Source organism: Pristiophorus japonicus, chromosome 19 (assembly GCF_044704955.1).
Source record: "Pristiophorus japonicus isolate sPriJap1 chromosome 19, sPriJap1.hap1, whole genome shotgun sequence".
Lineage (NCBI taxonomy): Eukaryota > Metazoa > Chordata > Chondrichthyes > Pristiophoridae > Pristiophorus > Pristiophorus japonicus.
The window spans coordinates 62,384,126-62,404,859 of NC_091995.1; the positions used below are offsets into that span (position 1 = coordinate 62,384,126).

The 20,734-nt window shown below is 47.8% G+C and overlaps 1 long non-coding RNA gene across 1 annotated transcript in view; it reads right to left on the reverse strand.

Annotated features, from left to right (window-relative positions):
* Positions 1 to 20,734, reverse strand: part of LOC139230471 (uncharacterized) — a 104,106-nt gene that overhangs the window by 15,533 nt on the left and 67,839 nt on the right. Inside the window, exon 4 of the long non-coding RNA XR_011587938.1 lies at positions 19,062 to 19,150. This is a non-coding gene — a long non-coding RNA (uncharacterized lncRNA). The remainder of the gene's footprint in view (positions 1 to 19,061; positions 19,151 to 20,734) is intronic.

Consider the following 20,734-nt stretch of genomic DNA (forward strand, 5'->3'; position numbering starts at 1 on the left):
TGCATGGCAGATGAAGTATAATGTGGATAAATGTGAGGTTATCCACTTTGGTGGTAAAAACAGAGAGACAGACTATTATCTGAATGGTGACAGATTAGGAAAAGGGGAGGTGCAAAGAGACCTGGGTGTCATGGTACATCAGTCATTGAAGGTTGGCATGCAGGTACAGCAGGCGGTTAAGAAAGCAAATGGCATGTTGGCCTTCATAGCGAGGGGATTTGAGTACAAGGGCAGGGAGGTGTTGCTACAATTGTACAGGGCCTTGGTGAGGCCACACCTGGAGTATTGTGTACAGTTTTGGTCTCCTAACCTGAGGAAGGACATTCTTGCTATTGAGGGAGTGCAGCGAAGGTTCACCAGACTGATTCCCGGGATGGCGGGACTGACCTATCAAGAAAGACTGGATCAACTGGGCTTGTATTCACTGGAGTTCAGAAGAATGAGAGGGGACGTCATAGAAACGTTTAAAATTCTGACGGGGTTAGACAGGTTAGATGCAGGAAGAATGTTCCCAATGTTGGGGAAGTCCAGAACCAGGGGACACAGTCTAAGGATAAGGGGGAAGCCATTTAGGACCGAGATGAGGAGGAATTTCTTCACCCAGAGAGTGGTGAACCTGTGGAATTCTCTACCACAGAAAGTTGTTGAGGCCAATTCACTAAATATATTCAAAAAGGAGTTAGATGAAGTCCTTACTACTAGGGGAATCAAGGGGTATGGTGAGAAAGCAGGAATGGGGTACTGAAGTTGCATGTTCAGCCATGAACTCATTGAATGGCGGTGCAGGCTAGAAGGGCTGAATGGCCTACTCCTGCACCTATTTTCTATGTTTCTATGTTTCTAAAGTGTACCTGTCAGTGTCGGGTATGTGAGTGTGGGGTGTAATCTGTACCTGTCTGTGTCGGGTATGTGAGTGTGGGTTTGATCAGTACCTGTCAGTTTCTGGTTTGTGAGTGTGGGGTTTAATCTGTACCTCTCAGTTTCTGGTATTTGAGTGGGGGCTTTAATGTGTACCTGTCAGTCAATGGTATGTGAGTGTGGGGTCTTATCTGTACCTGTCAGTTTCTGGTATGTGAGTCTGGGCTATAATCTGTACCTGTCAGTCTCTGGTATGTGAGTGCACGTTTAAAGTGTACCTGTCAGTGTCGGGTATGAGAGTGTGAGGTATAATCTGTACCTGTCAATGTCTGGTATGTGAGTGTGGGTTCAATCTGTACCTTTCAGTTTCTGGTATGTGAGTGTGGGGTATAATGTGTACCTGTCAGTCTCTGGAATCAGGTGTGGGGTATAATCTGTACCTCTCAATCTCTGGTATGTGAGTGTGGTGTATAATGTGTTCCTGACAGCTTCTGGTATATGAGTATGGGGTATAATCTGTACCTTTCACTCTGGTATGTGAGTGTGGGGAATAATGTGTACCTGACAGCTTCTGGTGTGTGAGTATGGGGTATAATCTGTACCTGTCAGTTTCTGGAATCGAGTGTGAGCTTTAATGTGTACCTGTCAGTGTGTGGTATGTGAGTGTGGGGTATAATTTGTTCCTGTCAGTTTCTGGTATGTGAATGTGGGTTTTAATCTGTACCTGTCTGTTTCTGGTATGAGTGTGGGGTATAATCTGTACCTGTCAGTGTCTGGTATGTGAGTGTGGGTTTAATGTGTACCTGTCAGTGTGTGGTATGTGAGTGTGGGGTATAATCTGTACCTTTCAGTTTCTGGTATGTGATGTGTGGGGTATAATCTGTACCTGTCAGTGTCTGGTATGTGAGTGTGGGTTTAAAGTGTGCCTGTCAGTGTCGGGTATGTGAGTCTGGGGTGTAATCTGTACCTGTTAGTGTCTGGTATGTGAGTGTGGGTTTAAAGTGTACCTGTCAGTGCCTGGTATGTGAGTGTGGTGTACAATCTGTACCTGACAACTACTGGTATGTGAGTGTGGGTTTAATCTGGACCTGTCAGTTTCTGGTCTGTGAGTGTGGGGTATAATCTGTAACTGTGAGTTTCTCTTATGTGAGTGTGGGTTTAAATCTGTACCTGTCAGTCTCTGGAATCGAGTGTGGGGTATAATCTGTACCTCTCAATCTCTGGTATGTGAGTGTGGTATAGAATGTGTTCCTGACAGCTTCTGGTATATGAGTATGGGATATAATCTGTACCTGTCACTCTCTGCTATGTGAGTGTGGGGAATAATGTGTACCTGACAGCTTCTGGTATGTGAGTGTGGGGTATAATCTGTACCTGTCAGTGTCGCGTATGTGAGTGTGGGGTATAATCTGTACCTGTCAATGTCGGGTATGTGAGTGTGGGTTTAAAGTCTATCTGTCTGTTTCTGGTATGTGAGTGTGGGTTTAATCTGTACCTCTCAGTTTCTGGTATTTGAGTGTGGCGTTTAATCTGTACCTGTCGGTGTCTCGTATGTGAGTGTGGGTTGAATCTGTATCTGCCAGTCTCTGGCATGTGAGTGTGGCTTAAAACTATATTTGTCATTGTCTGGTATGTGAGTGTGGGTTTAATCTGTCCCTGTCGGTGTCTGGTATGTGAGTGTGGGTTTAAGCTGCACCTGTCAGTGTCTGGTATGTGAGTGTGGTGTACAATCTGTACCTGACAGCTACTGGTGTGTGAGTATGGGGTATAATCTGTACCTGTCAGTCTCTGGAATCAGGTGTGGGGTATAATCTGTTCCTCTCAATCTCTGGTATATGAGTGTGAGCTTTAATGTGTGCCTGTCAGTGTGTGGTATGTGAGTGTGGGGTATAATCTGTTCCTGTCAGTTTCTGGTATGTGAATGTGGGTTTTAATCTGTACCTGTCAGTGTCTGGTATGAGCGTGTGAGTTTAATCTGTACCTATCAGTTTCCAGTATGTTAGTGACGTGTATAATCTGTACCTGTCAGTTTCTGGTATGTGAGTCTGGGCTATAATCTGTACCTGTCAGTCTCTAATATGTGAGTGTGGGGTATAATCTGTACCTTTCAGTTTCTGGTATGTGATGTGTGGGGTATAATCTGTACCTGTCTGTTTCTGGTATGTGAGTGTGGGGTATAATCTGTACCTGTCAGTGTCTGGTATGTGAGTGTGGGTTTAAAGTGTCGGTATTCACTGAGGAGGACACAAACAACTTTCCGGATATAAAAGGGGTCGGAGGGTCTAGTAAGGAGGAGGAACTGAGGGAAATCCTTATTAGTCGGGAAATTGTGTTGGGGAAATTGATGGGATTGAAGGCCGATAAATCCCCAGGGCCTGATGGACTGCATCCCAGAGTACTTAAGGAGGTGGCCTTGGAAATAGTGGATGCATTGACAGTCATTTTCCAACATTCCATTGACTCTGGATCAGTTCCTATGGAGTGGAGGGTAGCCAATGTAACCCCACTTTTTAAAAAAGGAGGGAGAGAGAAAACAGGGAATTACAGACCGGTCAGCCTGACATCGGTAGTGGGTAAAATGATGGAATCAATTATTAAGGATGTCATAGCAGTGCATTTGGAAAGAGGTAATATGATAGGTCCAAGTCAGCATGGATTTGTGAAAGGGAAATCATGCTTGACAAATCTTCTGGAATTTTTTGAGGATGTTTCCAGTAGAGTGGACAAGGGAGAACCAGTTGATGTGGTATATTTGGACTTTCAGAAGGCTTTCGACAAGGTCCCACACAAGAGATTAATGTGCAAAGTTAAAGCACATGGGATTGGGGGTAGTGTGCTGGCATGGATTGAGAACTGGTTGTCAGACAGGAAGCAAAGAGTAGGAGTAAATGGGGACTTTTCAGAATGGCAGGCAGTGACTAGTGGGGTACCGCAAGGTTCTGTGCTGGGGCCCCAGCTGTTTACACTGTACATTAATGATTTAGACGAGGGGATTAAATGTAGTATCTCCAAATTTGCGGATGACACTAAGTTGGGTGGCAGTGTGAGCTGCAACAATGATTCTATGAGGCTGCAGAGCGACTTGGATAGGTTAGGTGAGTGGGCAAATGCATGGCAGATGAAGTATAATGTGGATAAATGTGAGGTTATCCACTTTGGTGGTAAAAACAGAGAGACAGACTATTATCTGAATGGTGACAGATTAGGAAAAGGGGAGGTGCAAAGAGACCTGGGTGTCATGGTACATCAGTCATTGAAGGTTGGCATGCAGGTACAGCAGGCGGTTAAGAAAGCAAATGGCATGTTGGCCTTCATAGCGAGGGGATTTGAGTACAAGGGCAGGGAGGTGTTGCTACAATTGTACAGGGCCTTGGTGAGGCCACACCTGGAGTATTGTGTACAGTTTTGGTCTCCTAACCTGAGGAAGGACATTCTTGCTATTGAGGGAGTGCAGCGAAGGTTCACCAGACTGATTCCCGGGATGGCGGGACTGACCTATCAAGAAAGACTGGATCAACTGGGCTTGTATTCACTGGAGTTCAGAAGAATGAGAGGGGACGTCATAGAAACGTTTAAAATTCTGACGGGGTTAGACAGGTTAGATGCAGGAAGAATGTTCCCAATGTTGGGGAAGTCCAGAACCAGGGGACACAGTCTAAGGATAAGGGGGAAGCCATTTAGGACCGAGATGAGGAGGAATTTCTTCACCCAGAGAGTGGTGAACCTGTGGAATTCTCTACCACAGAAAGTTGTTGAGGCCAATTCACTAAATATATTCAAAAAGGAGTTAGATGAAGTCCTTACTACTAGGGGAATCAAGGGGTATGGTGAGAAAGCAGGAATGGGGTACTGAAGTTGCATGTTCAGCCATGAACTCATTGAATGGCGGTGCAGGCTAGAAGGGCCGAATGGCCTACTCCTGCACCTATTTTCTATGTTTCTATGTTTCTATGTTTCTAAAGTATACCTGTCAGCGTCGGGTATGAGAGTGTGGGGTGTAATCTGTACCTGTCTGTGTCGGGTATGTGAGTGTGGGTTCAATCTGTACCTTTCAGTGACTGGTATGTGAGTGTGGGGTATAATGTGTACCTGTCAGTCTCTGAAATCAGGTGTGGGGTATAATCTGTACCTCTCAATCTCTGGTATGTGAGTGTGGTGTATAATGTGTTCCTGACAGCTTCTGGTATATGAGTATGGGGTATAATCTGTACCTTTCACTCTGGTATGTGAGTGTGGGGAATAATGTGTACCTGACAGCTTCTGGTATGTGAGTATGGTGTATAATCTGTACCTGTCAGTTTCTGGAATCGAGTGTGTGGTATAATCTGTACCTGTCAGTGTCTGGTATGTGAGTGTGGGATATAATCTGTACCTGTCAGTGTCTGGTATATGAGTGTAGGATATAATCTGTACCTGTCAGTCCCTGGCATGTGAGTGTGGGTTTAATCTGTACCTGTCAATGTCTGGTATGTGAGTGTGGGATATAATCTGTTCCTGTCAGTCTCCAGTATGTGAGTGTGGGGTCTAATCTGTACCTGTCAGTGTCTGGAATGTGAGTGTGGGTTTTAATCTGTACCTGTCAGTTTCTGGTATGAGAAGTGTGGGGTATAATCTGTACCTATCAGTTTCTGGTATGTGAGTGTGGGGTATAATCTGTACCTGTCAGTTTCTGTTATGTGAGCGTGGGTTTAATCGGTACGTGTCAGTATCCGATATGTGAGTGTGCTTTCAATCTGTACCTGTCGGTGTCTGGTATGTGAGTGTGGGTTAATCTGAACCTGTCAGTCCCTGGCATGTGAGTGTGGGTTTAATCTGTACCTGTCAGTGTTTGGTATGTGAGTGTGGGATATAATCTGTACCTGTCAGTGTCGGGTATGTGAGTGTGGGGTATAATCTGCACCTGTCAGTCCCTGGTAGGTGAGTGTGGGTTTAATCTGTACCTGTCAGTGACTGGTATGTGAGTGTGGAGTGAATCTGTACCTGTCAGTGTCTGGTACGTGAGTGTGGTGTACAATCTGTACCTGTCAGTGTCTTTTATGTGAGTGTGGGTTCAATCTGTACCTTTCAGCTTCTGGTATTTGAGTGTGGGTTTTAATCTGTAACTGTCAGTGTCTGGTATGTGAGTGTGGGTTTCATCTATACCTGTCAGTGACTGGTATGTGAGTGTGGGGTGAATCTGTACCCGTCAGTATCTGGTATGTGAGTGTGGTGTACAATCTGTACCTGACAGCTGCTGGTATGTGAGTATGGGGTATAATCTGTACCTGTCAGTCTCTGGAATCAGGTGTGGGGTATAATCTGTACATCTCAATCTCTGGTATGTGAGTGTGAGCTTTAATGTGTACCTGTCAGTGTGTGGTATGTGAGTGTGGGGTATAATCTGTTCCTGTCAGTTTCTGGTATGTGAATGTGGGTTTTAATCTGTACCTGTCTGTTTCTGGTATGTGAGTGTGGGGTATAATCTGTCCCTGTCAGTGTCTGGTATGTGAGTGTGGGATATAATCTGTACCTGTCAGTGTCTGGTATATGAGTGTGGGATATAATCTGTACCTGTCAGTGTCTGGAATGTGAGTGCACGTTTAAAGTGTACCTGTCAGTGTCGGGTATGTGAGTGTGGAGTATAATCTGTACCTGTCAGTGTCGGGTATGTGAGTGTGGGTTTAATTTGTACCTGTCGGTATCTGGTATGTGAGCGTGGAGTATAATCTGTACCTGTCAGTTTCTGGTTTGTGAGTGTGGGTTTAATCTGTACCTGTCAGTGTCTGGTATGTTCATGTGGGTTTAATCTGTACCTCTCAGTTTCCAGTATGTTAGTGACGTGTATAATCTGTACCTGTCACTCTCTGGTATGTGAGCGTGGGATATAATCTGTATCTGTCAGTTTCTGGTATGTGAGTGTGGGGTATAATCTGTACCTCTCAATCTCTGGTATGTGAGTGTGGTGTAGAATGTGTTCCTGACAGCTTCTGGTATATGAGTATGGGGTATAATCTGTACCTGTAAATCTCTGGTATGTGAGTGTGGGGTATAATCTGTACCTGTCACTCTCTGGTATGTGAGCGTGGTATATAATCTGTACCTGTCAGTGTCTGGTATGTGAGTGTGGGTTTAATCAGTACCTGTCAGTCTCTGGTATGTGAGTGTGGTGTACAATCTGTACTTGACAGCTACTGGTATGTGAGTGTGGGTTTAATCTGGACCTGTCAGTTTCTGGTCTGTGAGTGTGGAGTATAATCTGTACCTGTCAGTTTCTGGTCTGTGAGTGTGGGTTTTAATCGGTACCTGTCAGTGTCTGGTATGTGCATGTGGGTTTAATCTGTACCGATCAGTTTCCAGTATGTTAGTGACGTGTATAATCTGTACCTGTCACTCTCTGGTATGTGAGCGTGGGATATAATCTGTATCTGTCAGTTTCTGGTATGTGAGTGTGGGGTATAATCTGTACCTGTAAATCTCTGGTATGTGAGTGTGGGGTATAATCTGTACCTGTCAGTCTCTGGTATGTGAATGTGGGGTATAATCTGTACCTGTCAGTGTCTGGTATGTGAGTGTGGGGTATAATCTGTACCTCTCAATCTCTGGTATGTGAGTGTGGTGTAGAATGTGTTCCTGACAGCTTCTGGTATATGAGTATGGGGTATAATCTGTACCTGTCAGTTTCTGGAATCGAGTGTGTGGTATAATCTGTACCTGTCGGTGTCTGGTATGTGAGTGCACGTTTAAAGTGTACCTGTCAGTCTCTGGTATGTGTGTGGCGTATAATCTGTACCTGTCAGTCTCTGGTATGTGAGTGTGGGATTTAATCTGTACCTGTCAGTGTCGGGTATGTGAGTGTGGAGTTTAATCTGTACCTGTCAGTCTCTGGTATGTGAGTGTGGGTTTAATCTGTACCTGTCAGTGTCTGTTATGTGAGTGTGGGTTTAATATGTACCTGTCAGTCTCTGGTATATAAGTGTGGGTTTAATCTGTACGTGTCAGTGTCTGGTATGAGAGTGTGGGGTATCATCTGTACCTGTCAATGTCTGGTATTTGAGTGTGGGTTTAATCTGTACCTGTCGTGTCTGTTACGTGAGTGTGGGTATAATCTGTACCTGTCAGTGTCTGGAATGTGAGTGTGGGTTTTAATCTGTACCTGTCAGTTTCTGGTATGTGAGTGTGGGGTATAATCTGTACCTGTCAGTGTTTGGTCTGTGAGTGTGTGCTTAATCTGGACCTGTCAGTTTCTCGTATGTAAGTGTGGTATATAATCTGTCCCTGTCAGTGTCTGGTATGTGAGTGTGGATTTGATCAGTACCTGTCAGTCTCTGGTATGTGAGTGTGGGTTTAATCTATACCTGTCAGTGACTGGTATGTGAGTGTGGGGTGAATCTGTACCTGTCAGTGTCTGGTATGTGAGTATGGGGTATAATCTGTACCTGACAGCTACTGGTATGTGAGTGTGGGTTTAATCTGGACCTGTCAGCTTCTGGTCTGTGAGTGTGGGGTATAATCTATAACTGAGTTTCTATTATGTGATTGTGGGTTTAAATCTGTACCTGTCAGTCTCTGAAATCAAGTGTGGGGTATAATCTGTACCTCTCAATCTCTGGTATGTGAGTGTTGGGAATAATGTGTACCTGACAGCTTCTGGTATGTGAGTATGGGGTATAATCTGTACCTGTCAGTTTCTGGAATCGAGTGTGTGGTATAATCTGTACCCGTCAGTGTCTGGTATGTGAGTGTGGGATATAATCTGTACCGGTCAGTGTCTGGTATATGAGTGTAGGATATAATCTGTACCTGTCAGTGTCTGGCATGTGAGTGTGGGTTTAATCTATACCTGTCAGTGACTGGTATGTGAGTGTGGGGTGAATCTGTACCTGTCAGTGGCTGGTATGTGAGTGTGGCTTTAAACTATATTTGTCACTGTCTGGTATGTGAGTGTGGGTTTAATCTGTCCCTGTCGGTGTCTGGTATGTGAGTGTGGGTTTAAGCTGTACCTGTCTGTTTCTGGTATGTGAGTGTGGGGTATAATCTGTACCTGTCAGTGTCTGGTATGTGAGTGTGGGTTTTAATCTGTACCTGTCAGTCTCTGGTATATGTGTGTGGGATATAATCTGTACCTTTCAGTTTCTGGTATGTGAGTGTGGGTTAATCTGCACCTGTCAGTCCCTGGCATGTGAGTGTGGGTTTAATCTGTACCTGTCAATGTCTGGTATGTGAGTGTGGGATATAATCTGTTCCTGTCAGTCTCCAGTATGTGAGTGTGGGGTCTAATCTGTACCTGTCAGTGTCTGGAATGTGAGTGTGGGTTTTAATCTGTACCTGTCAGTTTCTGGTATGTGAGTGTGGGGTATAATCTGTACCTGTCAGTTTCGGTTATGTGAGCGTGGGTTTAATCGGTACGTGTCAGTATCCGATATGTGAGTGTGGGGTATAATCTGCACCTGTCAGTCCCTGGTAGGTGAGTGTGGGTTTAATCTGTACCTTTCAGCTTCTGGTATTTGAGTGTGGGTTTTAATCTGTAACTGTCAGTGTCTGGTATGTGAGTGTGGGTTTCATCTATACCTGTCAGTGACTGGTATGTGAGTGTGGTGTACAATATGTACCTGACAGCTGCTGGTATGTGAGTATGGGGTATAATCTGTACCTGTCAGTCTCTGGAATCAGGTGTGGGGTATAATCTGTACATCTCAATCTCTGGTATGTGAGTGTGAGCTTTAATGTGTACCTGTCAGTGTGTGGTATGTGAGTGTGGGGTATAATCTGTTCCTGTCAGTTTCTGGTATGTGAATGTGGGTTTTAATCTGTACCTGTCTGTTTCTGGTATGTGAGTGTGGGGTATAATCTGTCCCTGTCAGTGTCTGGTATGTGAGTGTGGGCTATAATCTGTACCTGTCAGTGTCTGGTATGTGAGTGTGGAGTATTAACTGTACCTGTCAGTGTTGGGTATGTGAGTGTGGGTTTAAAGTGTATCTGTCTGTTTCTGGTGTGTGAGTGTGGGTTTAATCTGTACCTCTCAATCTCTGGTTTGTGAGTGTGGGTTTAATCTGTACTGTCGATATCTGGAATGTGAGTATGGGTTTAATTTGTACCTGTCGGTATCTGGTCTGTGAGTGTGGGTTTTAATCTGTACCTGTCAGTGTCTGCTATGTGAGTGTGGGTTTAATCTGTACCGGTCAGTGTCTGGTATGTGAGCGTGGAGTATAATCTGTACCTGTCAGTTTCTGGTCTGTGAGTGTGGGTTTTAATCGGTACCTGTCAGTGTCTGGTATGTGCATGTGGGTTTAATCTGTACCTATCAGTTTCCAGTATGTTAGTGACGTGTATAATCTGTACCTGTCACTCTCTGGTATGTGAGCGTGGGATATAATCTGTATCTGTCAGTCTCTGGTATGTGAGTGTGGGTTACAATCTGTACCTGTCAGTTTCTGGTATGGGAGTGTGGGTTTAATCTGTACCTGTCGAGGAGAGGCTGGAGTTCCGGGGTCAAGGCGGCGGGAGGCCGACAAAAGGCCCAGAGTGCGAGCAGAGTCGGAGAGTCGAGGGGAGGCGGGAGTTCCGGGGTCGAGGAGACGAGGCCTACAAAAGGCCCAGAGTGCGAGCAGAGTCGTAGAGTCGAGGGAAGGCGGGAGTTCCGGGTGTCGGAGCGTCGGGATGTCACCAAAAGGCCCAGAGTTCGAGCATAGTCGGAGAGTCGAGGAGAGGCGGGAGTTCTGGGGTCGAGGAGGCGGGAAGCCTACAAAAGGCCCAGAGTGCGAGCAAAGTCTAGGAGAGGCGGGAGTTCCGGGGTCGAGAAGGCGAGGCCTACAATACGCCCAGAGTGCGAGCAGAGTCGGAGAGTCGAGGGGAGCCGGGAGTTCCGGGGTCGAGGAGGCGAGGCCTACAAAAGGCCCAGAGTGCGAGCTGAGTCGGAGAGTCGAGGGGAGGCGGCAGTTCCGGGGTCGAGGAGGCGTGCTCTACAAAAGGCCCAGAGTGCGAGCAGAGTCGGAGAGTCGAAGGGAGGGGGGAGTTCCGGGGTCGAGGAGGCGAGGCCGACAAAAGGCCCAGAGTGCGAGCAGAGTCGGAGAGTCGAGGGGAGGCGGGAGTTCCGGAGTCGAGGCCTACAAAAGGCCCAGAGTGCGAGCAGAGTCGCAGAGTCGAGGGGAGGCGGGAGTTCCGGGGTCGAGGAGGCGAGGCCTCCAAAAGGCCCAGAGTGCGAGCAGAGTCGGAGAGTCGAGGAGAGGCGGGAGTTCCGGGGTCGAGGAGGCGTGGCCTACAAAAGGCCCAGAGTGCGAGCAGAGTCGGAGAGTCGAGGGGAGGCGGGAGTTCCGGGGTCGAGGGGAGGCGGGAGGTCCGGGGTCGAGGAGGCGGGAGGTCCGGGGTCGAGGAGGCGGGAGGTCCGGGGTCGAGGAGGCGGGAGGTCCGGGGTCGAGGAGGCGGGAGGTCCGGGGTCGAGGAGGCGGGAGGTCCGGGGTCGAGGAGGCGGGAGGTCCGGGGTCGAGGAGGCGGGAGGTCCGGGGTCGAGGAGGCGGGAGGTCCGGGGTCGAGGAGGCGGGAGGTCCGGGGTCGAGGAGGCGGGAGGTCCGGGGTCGAGGAGGCGGGAGGTCCGGGGTCGAGGAGGCGGGAGGTCCGGGGTCGAGGAGGCGGGAGGTCCGGGGTCGAGGAGGCGGGAGGTCCGGGGTCGAGGAGGCGGGAGGTCCGGGGTCGAGGAGGCGGGAGGTCCGGGGTCGAGGAGGCGGGAGGTCCGGGGTCGAGGAGGCGGGAGGTCCGGGGTCGAGGAGGCGGGAGGTCCGGGGTCGAGGAGGCGGGAGGTCCGGGGTCGAGGAGGCGGGAGGTCCGGGGTCGAGGAGGCGGGAGGTCCGGGGTCGAGGAGGCGGGAGGTCCGGGGTCGAGGAGGCGGGAGGTCCGGGGTCGAGGAGGCGGGAGGTCCGGGGTCGAGGAGGCGGGAGGTCCGGGGTCGAGGAGGCGGGAGGTCCGGGGTCGAGGGGGCGGGAGGTCCGGGGTCGAGGGGGCGGGAGGTCCGGGGTCGAGGGGGCGGGAGGTCCGGGGTCGAGGGGGCGGGAGGTCCGGGGTCGAGGGGGCGGGAGGTCCGGGGTCGAGGGGGCGGGAGGTCCGGGGTCGAGGGGGCGGGAGGTCCGGGGTCGAGGGGGCGGGAGGTCCGGGGTCGAGGGGGCGGGAGGTCCGGGGTCGAGGGGGCGGGAGGTCCGGGGTCGAGGGGGCGGGAGGTCCGGGGTCGAGGGGGCGGGAGGTCCGGGGTCGAGGGGAGGCGGGAATTTGGGGTCGAGGAGACGGGAGTTTGGGGTCGAGGGGAGGCGGGAGTTCCGTGGTCGAGGAGGCGGGAGTTTGGGGTCGAGGAGGCGGGAGTTTGGGGTCGAGGAGGCGGGGCTTGTGCAGCTGCAGTGGGGAAACAAAGAAGTAGAAAGAAATTGAAAGGTGACGTCACAGTCAAGGGGCTAAGTGATTGGCTGGTGATTGGTAAGCAGCTTTCCTTTTTCTTTTCTATTTCAGTAAGTAACTTTTAGCGTTGTTGTTGCCAAATGAAGTTAATCTAGGGGTTAAGTCATGGCAGGAGAGCTCGGACACGTGTTAGAAACATAGAAACATAGAAAATAGGTGCAGGAGTAGGCCATTCGGCCCTTCTAGCCTGCACCGCCATTCAATGAGTTCATGGCTGAACATGCAACTTCAGTACCCCATTCCTGCTTTCTCGCCATACCCCTTGATCCCCTTAGTAGTAAGGACCTCATCTAACTCCTTTTTGAATATATTTAGTGAATTGGCCTCAACAACTTTCTGTGGTAGAGAATTCCACAGGTTCACCACTCTCTGGGTGAAGAAGTTCCTCCTCATCTCGGTCCTAAATGGCTTACCCCTTATCCTTAGACTGTGACCTCTGGTTCTGGACTTCCCCAACATTGGGAACATTCTTCCTGCATCTAACCTGTCTAACCCCGTCAGAATTTTAAATGTTTCTATGAGGTCCCCTCTCATTCTTCTGAACTCCAGTGAATACAAGCCCAGTTGATCCAGTCTTTCTTGATAGGTCAGTCCCGCCATCCCGGGAATCAGTCTGGTGAACCTTCGCTGCACTCCCTCAATAGCAAGAATGTCCTTCCTCAGGTTAGGAGACCAAAACTGTACACAATACTCCAGGTGTGGCCTCACCAATGCCCTGTACAACTGTAGCAACACCTCCCTGCCCCTGTACTCAAATCCCCTTGCTATGAAGGCCAACATGCCATTTGCTTTCTTAACCGCCTGCTGCACCTGCATGCCAACCTTCAATGACTGATGTACCATGACACCCAGGTCTCTTTGCACCTCCCCTTTTCCTAATCTGTCACCATTCAGATAATAGTCTGTCTCTCTGTTTTTACCACCAAAGTGGATAACCTCACATTTATCCACATTATACTTCATCTGCCATGCATTTGCCCACTCACCTAACCTATCCAAGTCGCTCTGCAGCCTCACAGCATCCTCCTCGCAGCTCACACTGCCACCCAACTTAGTGTCATCCGCAAATTTGGAGATACTACATTTAATCCCCTCATCTAAATCATTAATATACAGTGTAAACAGCTGGGGCCCCAGCACAGAACCTTGCGGTACCCCACTAGTCACTGCCTGCCATTCTGAAAAGTACCCATTTACTGCTACTCTTTGCTTCCTGTCTGACAACCAGTTCTCAATCCATGTCAGTACACTACCCCCAATCCCATGTGCTCTAACTTTGCACATCAATGCTCCTCCTGTACTATGTGGGAAGTCAGGGATGACCCCGGTGTCCCTGATGACTACGTGTGCGGGAAGTGTATCTGCCTCCAGCTCCTGACGAACCGCGTTGCAGAACTGGAGCTGCGGGTGGATTCACTCTGGAGCAGGCACGATGCTGAGAATGATGTGAATAGCACATTTAGTGAGTTGGTCTTACCGCAGGTAACGGGTACACAGCCAGATAGGAAATGGAAGACCAACAGGAAAAGCAGTGCAAGGAAGTTAGTGCAGGGGTCCCCTGCGGCCATTCCCCTGAAAAACAGATACACCGCTTTGGGTACTGTTGAGGGGGATGACTCATCAGGGGAGAGCAGCAGCCGCCAGGTTCATGGCACCATGGCGGGCTCTGCTGCAAAGGAGGGCAGGAAAAAGAGTGGGAGAGTGATAGTGATAGGGGATTCAATTGGAAGGGGAATAGATGGGCGTTTCTGTGGCCGCAACCGAGAATCCAGGATGGTATGTTGCCTCCCTGGTGCAAGGATCAAGGATATCTCGGAGCGGGTGCAGGACATTCTGAAAAGGGAGGGTGAACAGCCAGTTGTCGTGGTGCATATAGGTACCAACGATATAGGTAAAAAAACGGGATGAGGTCCTACGAGACGGATTTAGGGAGTGAGGAGTTAAATTAAAAGGTAGGACCTCTAAAGTAGTAATCTCAGGATTACGTGCCACGTGCTAGTCATAGAGTAGGAATCGCAGGAGAGCTCAGATGAATACGTGGCTTGAGCAGTGGTGCAGAGGGGAAGGATTCAAATTCCTGGGACTTTGGAACCGGTTCTGGGGGAGGTGGGACCAGTACAAACCGGACGGTCTGCACCTGGGCAGGACCGGAACTAATGTCCCAGGGGGAGTGTTTGCTCATGCTGTTTGGGAGGAGTTAAACTAATATGGCAGGGGGATGGGAACCTATGCATGGAGACAGGGGAATAAAATGGAGACAGAAGCAAAAGATTGAAAGTAGAATAGTAAAAGTGGAGGGCAGAGAAACCCAAGGCAAAAAACAAAAAGAGCCACTTTACAGCAGAATTCTAAAGGGTCAAAGTGTGTTAAAAAGACAAGCCTGAAGGCTCTGTCCCACAATGCTAGGAGTATTCGGAATAAGATGGACGAATTAACTGCGCAGATAACAGTTAACAGTATGATGTGATTGCCATCACGGAGACATGACTCCAGGGTGACCAAGGCTGGGAACTTAACATCCAGGGGTATTCAGCATTTAGGAAGGATAGACAGAAAGGAAAAGGAGGCGGGGTGGCGTTGCTGGTTAAAGAAGAAATTAAGGCAATAGTAAGGAAGGACATTAGCTTGGATGATGTGGAATCGGTATGGGTGGAGCTACGGAATACCAAAGGGCAGAAAACACGAGTGGGAGTTGTGTACAGGCTACCACATAGTAGTAGTGAGGATGGGGACAGCATCAAACAACAATTAAGGGATGTGTGCAATAAAGGTACAGCAATAATCATGAGTGACATTAATCTACATATTGATTGGGCTAACCTAACTGGTAGCAATGCATTGGAGGATGATTTCCTGGAGTGTATTAGGGATGGATTTCTGGACCAATATGTCGAGGAACCAACCAGAGAGCTGGCCATCCTAGACTGGGTGATGTGTAATGAGAAGGGACTAATTAGCAATCTTGTTGTGCGAGGCCCCTTGGGGAAGAGTGACCATAATATGGTAGAATTCTTTATTAAGATGGAGTGTGACAAAGTTAATTAAGAAACTAGGGTCCTGAACTTAAGGAAAGGTAACTTTGATGGTATGAGGCGCGAATTGGCTAGATTAGATTGGCAAATGATACTTAAAGGGTTGACGGTGGATAGGCAATGGCAAACCTTTAAAGATCACATGGACGAACTTCAACAATTGTACATTCCTGTATGGAGTAAAAATAAAACGGGGAAGGTGGCTCAACCGTGGCTAACAAGTGAAATTAAGGACAGTGTTAAATCCAAGGAAGAGGCATACAAATTTGCCAGAAAAAGTAGCAAACCGGAGGACTGGGAGAAATTTAGAATACAGCAGAGGAGGATAAAGGGTTAAATTAAGAGAGGGAAAATAGAGTACGAGAGGAAGCTTGCCGGAAACATAAAAAATGACTGCAAAAGCTTCTATAGGTATGTGAAGAGAAAAAGATTAGTGAAGACAAGCGTTGGTCCCTTGCAGTCAGATTCAGGTGAATTTATAATGGGGAACAAAGAAATGGAAGACCAATTGAACAAGTACTTTGGTTCTGTCTTCAAAAAGGAAGACCTTCCCTATGTACTAGGGGTCCGAAGGACTAGCGAGAAGGAGGAACTGAAGGATATCCTTATTAGGAGGGAAATGGTGTTAGGGAAATTGACGGGATTGAAGGCCGATAAATCCCCAGGGCCGGATAGTCTACATCCCAGGAAGTGGCCCTAGAAATAGTGGATGCATTGGTGATAATTTTCCAACAGTCTATCGACTCTGGATCAGTTCCTATGGACTGGAGGGTTGCTAATGTAACACCACTTTTTAAAAAAGGAGGGTGAGAGAAAACGGGTAATTATAGACCTGACATCGGTGGTTAGGAAAATGTTGGAATCGATCATTAAGGATGAAATAGCAGCGCATTTGGAGAGCAGTGATAGGATTGGTCCAAGTCAGCATGGATTTATAAAAGGGAAATCATGCTTGACAAATCTTCTGGAATTTTTTGAGGATGTAACTGGTAGGGTGGACAAGGGAGACTCAGTGGATGTGGTGTATTTGGACTTTCAAAAGGCTTTTGACAAGGTCCCGCACAAGAGATTGGTGTGCAAAATCAAAGCACATGGTATTGGGGGTAATGTACTGACGTGGTTAGAGAACTGGTTGGCAGACAGGAAGCAGAGAGTTGGGATTAATGGGTCCATTTCAGAATGTCAGGCAGTGACTAATGGAGTGCCGCAGGGCTCAGTGCTGGGACCCCAGCTCTTTACAATATATATTGATGATTTAGACGATGGAATTGAGTGTAATATCTCCAAGTTTGCAGATGACACTAAACTTGGTGGCGGTATGATCTGTGAGGCGGACACTAAGAGGCTGCAGGGTGACTTGGACACGTTGGGTGACTTGGACAGGTTAGGTGAGTGGGCAAATACATGGCAGATGCAGTATAATGTGGATAAATGTGAGGGTATCCACTTTGGGGGCAAAAACACGAAGGCAGAATATTATCTGAATGGCGGAAGATTAGGTAAATGGGAGGCGCAGCGAGACCTGGGTGTCGTGGTTCATCAGTCATTGAAAATTGGCATTCAGGTACAGCAGGTGGTGAAGAAGGCAAATGGTATGTTGGCCTTCCTAGCTCGGGGATTTGAGTATAGGAGCAGGGAAGTCTTGCTGCAGTTGTACAGGGTCTTGGTGAGGCCCCACCTGGAATATTATGTTCAGTTTTGGTCTCCGAATCTGAGGAAGGACGTTCTGGCTATTGAGGGAGTGCAGCAAAGGTTCACCAGACTGATTCCAGGCATGGCTGGGCTGTCATATATGAGGAGAGACTGGATCAACTGGGCCTTTATTCACTGGAGTTTCGAAGGATGAGAGGGGATCTCATAGAAACATACAAGATTTTGACGGGATTGGACAGGTTAGATGCGGGAAGAATGTTCCCTATGTTGGAGAAGTCCAGAACCAGGGGACATAGTCTTAGGATAAGGGGTAGGTCATTTAGGACTGAGATGAGGAGAAACTCCTTCACTCAGAGAGTTGTTAACCTGTGGAATTGCCTGCCGCAGAGAGTTGTTGATGCCAATTCATTGGATATATTCAAGAGGGAGTTAGATATGGCCCTTACGGTTAAGGGGATCAAGGGGTATGGAGAGAATGCAGGAAAGGGGTACTGAAGGAATGATCAGCCATGATCTTATTGAATGGCGGTGCAGGCTCGAAGTGCCGAATGGCCTACTCCTGCACCTATTTTCTATGTTTCTATGTTTCTCTCAGTGTCTGGTATGTGAGTGTGTGTTTAATCTGAACCTGTCAGTTTCTGTTATGTGAGTGTGGGTTGAATCTGTACCTGTCAGTTTCTGGTATGTGAGTGTGGGTTGAATCTGTACCTGTCAGTTTCTGGTATGTGAGTGTGGTGTATAATCTGTACCTGTCAGTCCCTGGTATGTGAGTGTGGGTTTAACCTGTACATGTCAGTTTCTGGTATGTGAGTGTGGGATAGAATCTGTACCTGTCAGTTTCTGGTATGTGAGTGTGGGGTATAATCTTACCTGTCAGTTTCTGTTCTGTGAGTGTGGGGTATTATCTGTACCTGTCCGTTTCAGCTAGGTACGTGTGGGTTTAATCTGTACCTGTCAGCCTCTGGTATGTCAGTTTGGATTTAATCTATACCTGTCAGTCCCTGGTATGTGAGTGTGGGATTAAATCTGTACCTGTCAGTCTCTGGTATATGAGTGTGCATTTAATCTGTACCTGTCAGTGTCTGGTATGTGAGTCTGGGTTTAATCTGTACTTGTCAGTCTCTGGTATGTGAGTGTGGGCTTTATACTGTATCTCTCAGTCTCTGATATGTGAGTGTGTGTTTTATACTGTATCTCTCAGTCTCTGATATAAGAGTGTGTGTTTTATACTGTATCTCTCAGTCTCTGATATCTGAGTGTGTGTATATTTCTGTATCTGTCAGTTTCTGTTCTGTTAGTCTGGGTTTAATCTGTACCTATTTGTTCCTGCTACTTGATTGTACCTGTCAGTTCCTGCTATGTGGGTGTGGAATTTACTCTGTATCTGCCAGTCTCTGGTATGACAACATGAGAATCAATTTAACATTTTACCTGTATTTCTGAGATATATGAGTGAAGATTTTGCCTGCTACCTGTCATTTTTCTGATGCGTGTGTGTGGGTTTTACTCTGCCCCGATCAGTTTCTGCGATGCAAGTAACAATTTTACTTACTGCCTTTCAGTTTTCCGATATGTGCACATGGGACTTATACTTTACCTGGTATGCAAGTGGGGATTTTATTCTGCAAATGTCACTTTCATATATGTGGGTGTGTGTTGCATGCTGTATCTGTCAGTCTATGGTATGGGAATGTGGGTTTTATTCTGCAGCTGTCACTTTTTGATATGTTCGGGGGGTTAAATACTGAATCTGTCACATTCTGAAACATGAATATGGCTTTTGCTCTGTACCCATCAGTTTCTGATATACGAGTGTGGTTTGTACTATCTGTTTGACATTTTTTTCCGGTCGATGACTGTATATTTTATTCTATACCTGCCAGTTTCTGGCAAGTGAGTGTGGGTGTTTAATGTACCTGCCAGTGTGATCTGTTTCAATGGTGAAACAGCATCTGATTCTACTGCTCCATGTGGCTGTAAGATTCATAATGTAACTCTGCCACTTCGGATCACTGTGGTACTGACAGATTCTGCTGCCTGTGATAATAGGATTGAGGCCAGTTCTGTGTCTCTGCAGTCTGAGAGTGATAATCTACTTACTGTGTGTGAGAAGGAGTTGCCTGCACTGTTCCTTGTGTTCCAGGTGGCGGAAAGATCACATTTGTTCTGGCTTGTTAAAGAAATTTGCTCTGAGAATAATAATACGAGAACAATATTAGTTATAAGATATGAATGCAAGGGAGAATATGATGTATCTGAGGGAGCGACAAAGTATTTCTCGATCACCAGCAACACGGTTCTGGAGAACTCAGCTCACCGAAACAATATAACCCGTCTTTAAAATATCTTCTCCCACACTCATCTCCTGGTGCCTGCAATAGATGCACTTTGTGAAACTCCCCACATCCTCACTGTCAGGCTGTGTTTCCACTGCTCACTATCCAAGAACAAAAGACACGGTGAGATTGGAACTGAATCAGGAACATTCACTACTGATTTGGGGAAGGAAAGCAGCAATGATTTGGAAGTGCGAGGTGATTTACTTTCTCTGTTACCTTACAACTGTCCACAAACAGCCCGAGAATGGCCTCTCCCTTCCCCCACTCACACCATGTTCCGGAACTAGTTCCTGCTCCACTCTGCCTCTTGCACACAGCCCCTGGAACTAAACCAGGAACGTTCATTACTGGTTTGGAGAGAGAAAGCAGCAGATTCTGCCCATTCTGTCTCCCTTACCCTGGACACACGCTGTCCACACACAGCCCGAGAATGGCCTCTCCCTTCCCCCACTCACACCACGCACTGAGACTGGTTCTTGGTCCACTCTGCCCCTTACACACAGCCCCCGACTACCCCTGAACTCCCCCCCGGACTCAATGCCGATCTCTGAGCCCATCTGCGGACACGCTCCCAAAGCGCTGCGCTGCTGCAAGGAGGCTGCTGCTCGCTGCCTTACCCTGGGGCCGCGGTTTCTCCATTCCCGGCTGTTTTAAACCATCTTCTTCCGCTCACTGAGTGAATGGCAATCACAGGCAGGGCTGGGGGAGGGGAGGGCGAATGCGCTCTTCTGCTCACTGGAAATCGACACGGGGCGGGGCTTATCCGCGCATGCGCAGTTCTCTGCACTAATTCAGCCTGTAAAAATCAAAGTGCACTTTTCCCAATTTACTTTTATCTGAATCTGAGCAAAGGAACTGGGCCTGGGTGGAAAGGACAGAGAATGATTAAAGCTGCGAGCTTTGTCCGTTGGAGATGCTCAATTTGGGATCATTCCATGCAGAGTGTTTCTCTCCATGAGCCAGTCTTCACAAAGCAATCCTCCAGAAACATCGGAAGGACGAGGGAGTAGGAGTGTTTGCTGGGCCCATGCAGGAGTTATTATCCGACAGAAACAGTCCGAGATCACTGTAATTAGAGTAAAACACTCAGTCACAGAGTAATACCGGTGGATAATCAAGGGGTTATAGGGAGGGAGGAACTTGACACATTCACTATCACTAATGAAGCCGTACTTGGTAAAATAATGGGACTAAAGGCGAACAAGTCACCTGGACCTGATGGCTTCTATCCTAGATTCTTAAGTGAAGTGACTGCAGAGATAGTGGATGCATTGGTAGTAATTTACCAAAATTCCCTGGATTCTGAGGCGATCCCAGCAGATTGGAAAACCGCAAATGTAACACCTCTATTTAAAAAAGGCAGACAAAAAGCAGGAAACTATCGACCAGTTAGCCTCACATCTATCTTTGGGAAAATGCTGGAGTCCATTATTA